The sequence below is a fragment of the Clupea harengus genome, chromosome 11, assembly GCF_900700415.2.
Source record: "Clupea harengus chromosome 11, Ch_v2.0.2, whole genome shotgun sequence".
NCBI classification, from domain to species: domain Eukaryota; kingdom Metazoa; phylum Chordata; class Actinopteri; order Clupeiformes; family Clupeidae; genus Clupea; species Clupea harengus.
The window spans coordinates 24727405-24733449 of NC_045162.1; positions in this window are offsets into that span (position 1 = coordinate 24727405).

Below are 6045 nucleotides of genomic sequence, written 5' to 3' on the forward strand. Positions count from 1 at the left end.
ATCTAAGATTGTGTGTGTGTGTGTGTGTGTGTGTGTGTGTGTGTGTGTGTGTGTGTGTGTGTGTGTGTGTCCTGCCCAGGGCCTGTGTCTCTTCTATTCCTTCCTGCTCCTCCTTTTGCTCTTGCAGTTCCCTGGTGCCCTGATTGCTGCTGTGAGGGGGCCAGAGAGGACAAAAGCCCCAAAACATGGCAGCTGTGAGGGGCTCTCCCCCTGGGCCCTCAGGCTTAATCAGGCCTGTCTGTTTCCTCATGTACCACCCCCCCTCACCCCCTGAGACTCAAATCTCCAGGACAGAAACACACCCCTGACAGGACCCGGCAGACGTCTGTGTGCTTGCATATGTCTGCGGGGGTCACGGGATAACCTTGCGGTGCGCACTGCTCTGGTAAGTGTCCACGGCACATAGGAGCAGGCCTAAGAACAGAAACAGTTTAGACTGTTCAATGGTCTGTTTCTTTTCTTCAGAGAGACATTTCTAGTGCATTCAAAGACTCTGAGTGACCGCCTCCACCCCATACCCTCTTCAGATTCAAAAACAGAATTGCTAATGTTCTTATAGGAAGTCAAGCAATAGAATAGCGCAGGCTGCGTATCTGAGACACAAGCAAGCCATGACTAATCAGATTAAAAATGAAAAGTCCTACTAACACCAAATTGTTCTGAATAAGCTTTTACACAATGGGCCTCATGCAGCACCATTCTCTCACATTTTTCTTATATTCTCCTCTTCATTTTCTGTTAAGAGAATTTTTTTTTAAAGTCTACTCCAGATGGACCAAATGTTCTTCACCATCCAAATCTGCTCTTACCCTGGTGTGCTGAATGATGAATGATCTCACTTGACATTTTGGAGGCCCATGGCTGATTGTTTTGTTATTAGCATAGGTAACACCCCCTAAACACTAAAGAAAGGAAGGTGTTGTTCCCTGTGCCATGCAAATACTCTGGCACAAGCCCAAGAGTTGGAGAGATGGCACCAAAACAAAAGCTGTAAGAAGAAGAACTTCAGCAGTAGTGAACTTGACGTACTGTTAAATAAACTTGATGTAAATTTTTATTTTTATTTTTATTTTTATTTTTTTCTTGCCCGTGTTGCCAATGTGCTTGCACTAAGGGGGTTCAGGCTCTGGGCTCTGTAAAGCGCCTAGAGACAATTGTATTGGTATGGCGCTATATAAATAAAATTGAATTGAATTGAATTGAATTGAATTGAATGATATGATATTCATGCCTTTTTTTATGTTCCTCAAATTTAAGACATATGTGTCCTTGCGTTGGACAAACAGTTAGCGAACTTCGAAAACTAAGCTTGGTAAGAGTGTTCTCAGCCACTGCTAAAATGTTCAAGGCAAAAATAAGAAAACATGGGTGAACCCCATAATCAATGGTTGCTAACAAAACAAGACTAAACCATGGCTACAAACAAAAACAAGAAGACATGTGTTTGTATATCGCCTCCTGCATTAGGCCTAACGTGTATTAAAAGTCCCTAACACTGTCTGCTTGTCAAAAGCATCAAGTCTTGTTTTGACCTCTATGGGGTTCTTTCTTAGAGAAAGTGTTTCTAGAGAAATCAAATTGTTGGTGTACTGTAGCTGCATCACACGGAAGCACTAAAAATATCCCTGATAGAAGGGCAGTGTGCTGCTCACTTCAGTGGCCCTCAACATAACAAGATTGAAACCCAGAGAACAGCATGGCCACTCTGTAATGAGCCGCATAGCTCGCTGTCTTAAAAACTGAGTGCGTGCCGACCACATGGTGTAATTATAGAGATGCAGCCCAGTTCTATGCTCTCTCTCTCTTCACTCATGTCTGAGAGTGACTGTCTGAGGGAGACAGGCTTCTTGTTACCAATGGCGGCCTGTGTTGTTGCCGTGTGACCTCTTACAGGAAAACAGAAAATATTGGATTTTTCTTTAACAAAGCAAAGAGGATGCTGAGATTATTTAATTCTTTGTAAGGGACAGTGTCACTGTACTGCTCTTGACTAAGGTGTTCAGTTTTTTAGACGTCTGCATGCACAGCAGTCTTGTTTTTGCCTGTTCTGTAATGTGTGGGTAGGAGGTTTTTAAAGTGATACATTCATTTGCATTCTACTGCATCTCACATCCTGTCCTTTTTAGATGTGTTGGAGGTCGCTGGGGGCTTCATAGAGACCTGATGTGTGTGGGGAAACATGGTACTACACTCCGTTTCATGTCATAAAGCCTTAAATGCACATAGCTGCGAGCTGCAATTCACAGCCTATTGTGGATGAGGAGGCTCCCTGTCTCAAGGCAGTAGAATGAAGGATATTGTGTATTTTTGGATGGTGCCAAACGATGAAGTGGCATCAGTCTTCTGCTCACAGAAATGGGAAACACCAGTTTGTCTGCTCTACTCTACTCTGCTTTTCTTCTCTGTCTATTCCATGTGTGTCAGAAAACAAATGCCTTGAGGATGAATGCCAAACCAAATAGCTTTTTATGTAGATCTGTAAGTTTTGCATGGTAACATTTACATACGGGAGCAGCCCGGTTCACGAGCTTGTTTGGAGTATCGTGTGTGTTCGGGGAGGGCTATCCATGGTACAAAGACAAAGCATACACAAAAGTGCAGGCAAGTTTGTTTATAGACACGAGTCGTTACTTGCATGTTTGACATTTCCTGTGCTGCGAGCTTTTCCCCCACAGATCCGTGTGTTATCTATATACATTCTGCTATGCTAATGATTCAGTGAGAAGACACAAATCCCACCACGACTACGCTGTGTACAGACACATACATTAGCTGCAGGAGCTTTCCTGTCAAGGCTGGGTGAAATAATAACATCTGGAGTGTGACTGCCAGGGACTGTTCACTGTCTGAGAAGCATAATTAGCTGCTGTGAACTGTGGCAAGGGCTTTCATATTAAATTAGACATCTCTCTCTTCTTTCTAATTCACTTTAGCTCTGAAATGGTGATAAAAGCTTCTTTCCACTAAAGTAGAGTTGAGGTTATATTAAATGAAATAATTTTGTGGCGTACATAATTTGAATACACTTTGTCAGTATATTAGCTATGTGACACTGCTAGATCATGGATGTTTAATACATATCCTATTCTTGGTATTAATATGTTTATTGTTTGACATATGGTTTGATTTTAGTTGGGAAAATCATGAAATATTCTTCCTGTTCTCCCCTGTTCCAAATACCCCATCCCAGCCACAGGGATTCTCTGCGGTCTGCGTTGTATGCTGAGATTCCGTAGGGACGGGGTGGGAAATTATACTCGGAATGTGGAGATCCTCACCACTCTCCAGGAAGTGTGTTATGAACATGTTGACACCTCGTGCACACTTTTTAATTAGGTGAGCCCTTCTCACTTGGCACTGCCAACACATTGGGGGTGGCTGCTCCCGAAGCAAGGCGAGGCATGCCAACAGCTCCAGCCTGAGCCCTCTGGAGGACCTGACTCTGATGACACAGGCTTCCTCATCACCACACAGGCTGCTTCCTATCGCAGGAGGTAGCACACTATCAAGGCCACATCCTTAGTGCTGCAGGATAATGATGTGTTTTTTGAACAGAGCCATCTTTTCACAGCTCCTACAGCATTTCCATGGGGTGGTGGGGGAAAGAGATTCCCATGGCTGTCCAAGCTTCAGTGTTGTCACCTTGAGTGATGCCACTCATATGAAGCATTCTGTGACTGACAATGAAAGGAGGCACTGATTCAGTTCTCTTTTTTAAATAGCACATTTATTCAAATAAAACCCTGAACGTTCAGGGCTAACCTATAGGAGGGAGGGTTCCAGAGTAAAATACCATTTAACACATTAGCGCCTCATGTACATTAATGTCACCATACATTCTCATTTCCACAACAACAGAGTGAGCATTATTCCATAAACCTGTAGAGATCATTCAGGAGAAAAAAACCTGTGTTGCTGTATAAAAATACCCTTGCCAACCCAACCTGAGCCTTAAGGCTTAATCCACTGCTGTATAGGCCTGAATTTGGTACAAACAGACGATGGTCAAATAAAAGACAAAGAAAAGAAAGACATTGCATGTTCAAAATCAGAGCAATCCTATACCAAACCTCCTGCCAGTTGAAATATTGTGGCCATATTCAGAATTACAGAAGGCTGTGAATGAACTGTGAAATTTCCGGAGACAAACTATTTACATGGAAAACCCCAACATTCTCCAGTACTTCCACTGCAACTCACACAAACTCCTTCCCCTGAATTCCTTCTTTTTTCCGGTTGTATTTCAAATCCAGGTTGGAGTCATTATTTAATTTACGACTCATCTGAACACTAGCTGTTCTGTGATCAGTTGTCTCAGATCTCAGACTGCCTTATTTCCTTTGGCATATCTTACAGTTTAGCAGTTATTGCTCAAGGTAAGTTTTAAAGTACGCTGGGGACTCTGACTTAAATCCACTGAGTGTTTCTTCCGTCTTTGTTCTTTTGTTCACTGGAGGACATGCAGTGGACTTGCTTCTGATCTGGAGTCATGCCAATGTGCATGGGTCTCCACCCTGAGCGTGGACTTACTCTTAGTCATGACTGCACTAAGATCCTTTTAACTGAGTCTTCAGAATGTCACTCTATGTATCTGTCAGCTGCATCTACTGTCATTTCAGTAAGCCAGAAAGTCAGACATCAACGTCGAAGACATACATGGTTTAAACTTAAAGATGCAGTCCACGATTTGGTTTCGCGAAAACAGTGGTTGATTGGCTGGGATTGTTTATGACTCGGTCCGAACCACTATGTTTGTTTCCCATTTACAGAGCCAGGACTGTGTAGGAACGGCAGAGTTTGTTTTAGTGCGAACACTGAAAGGACAGCTAGAGGACCATGAGGAGCAATTCACTGAATCTGACAAAAAGTGTATGGGATTAGAATAGTGGACTGCACCTTTAAGAGATTACAGACATTCTTTGAAATGACCTAGGTTGACCATAAACAGTAACATATTGATAAAAGACCACTACAGCTCTTAAGTGTGACCCAACACTGCCCAGGAATCTTATACGGTTTCACAATGCAGCAATCTGTGAATGAGTGGGTCTTATTAGGGAGAGTCCTTTAGAATGGCTGCAGTGATTACATAACACAGCAGTCTGTTTCAAAGGGCTCTGAGTCGAGATTTCTCAGGCGAATAACCGACTGACCTCCGCCAAGACAAATGACTTCCGATGGAAACCTTCTGAGAACTCTACTTTGCTTCCAGGACATTCAAGATAATGAGATACTATGGATACTGACAGATGCTGAGGGTACTGGGTTCAGCTGTCTGCTAGCACTGTCAGACACGCCCTCAACATCTTCATCACCACCACCACTACCATATAATGCCAGAGCAGACAAACTGAAAAGGAAGACCAGTAATTGTAAGATACAGGTGCACAATATCCAGCTGTTTTACTTGAGCAAAACTACAAAGGTAATCACTGGCAAACAGGGATACGGTTGCATTCAAGAAGCCCATGATAAAGAGTTCTGTTCTTTCAGACAAAAGCAAAAAGGGGTGAGCAATCAGGAAATAGAGGGAATGCTGCATGGTTTGGAATTGGCCAAAAGAGAAACATCACTCCCACTGTCATATCGGGGATCCTTGTGCTTTTGCAAAACTTTGGCAGATCCTCTTTCCAACAGCCATTAATCTGCACCCCTTCGTGTCATCTGAGAGCGTGTGATTTTGAAGTATGGTACTCAGACCTTTGCTTTGCACACATGAAATCAGACATTTTTATTTGGAAACAGAGACTCCTCCTGTGTTTTTTTTTATTGCCCTACAAAAAGCACTTTAAACAATAAAAATACAAAAAAATATATATAACACTGTTGGTAATTTAAGTGTGATTGACAGAACAGATTGAACTGTAATCACGGAATTGTGCAAACACATTAACCTACACAGGAACTGTAAAACAAGGAGTGGGCTACTGGCAAGACATACCCTTTGGTCATTTCACTCTAGACCTATACTGCGACTCAGCGTTCATTCTTGTTCATGACTTTTTTTTTTCATGTTTGTAAGCAACATTGCATAGTTACCCAAAC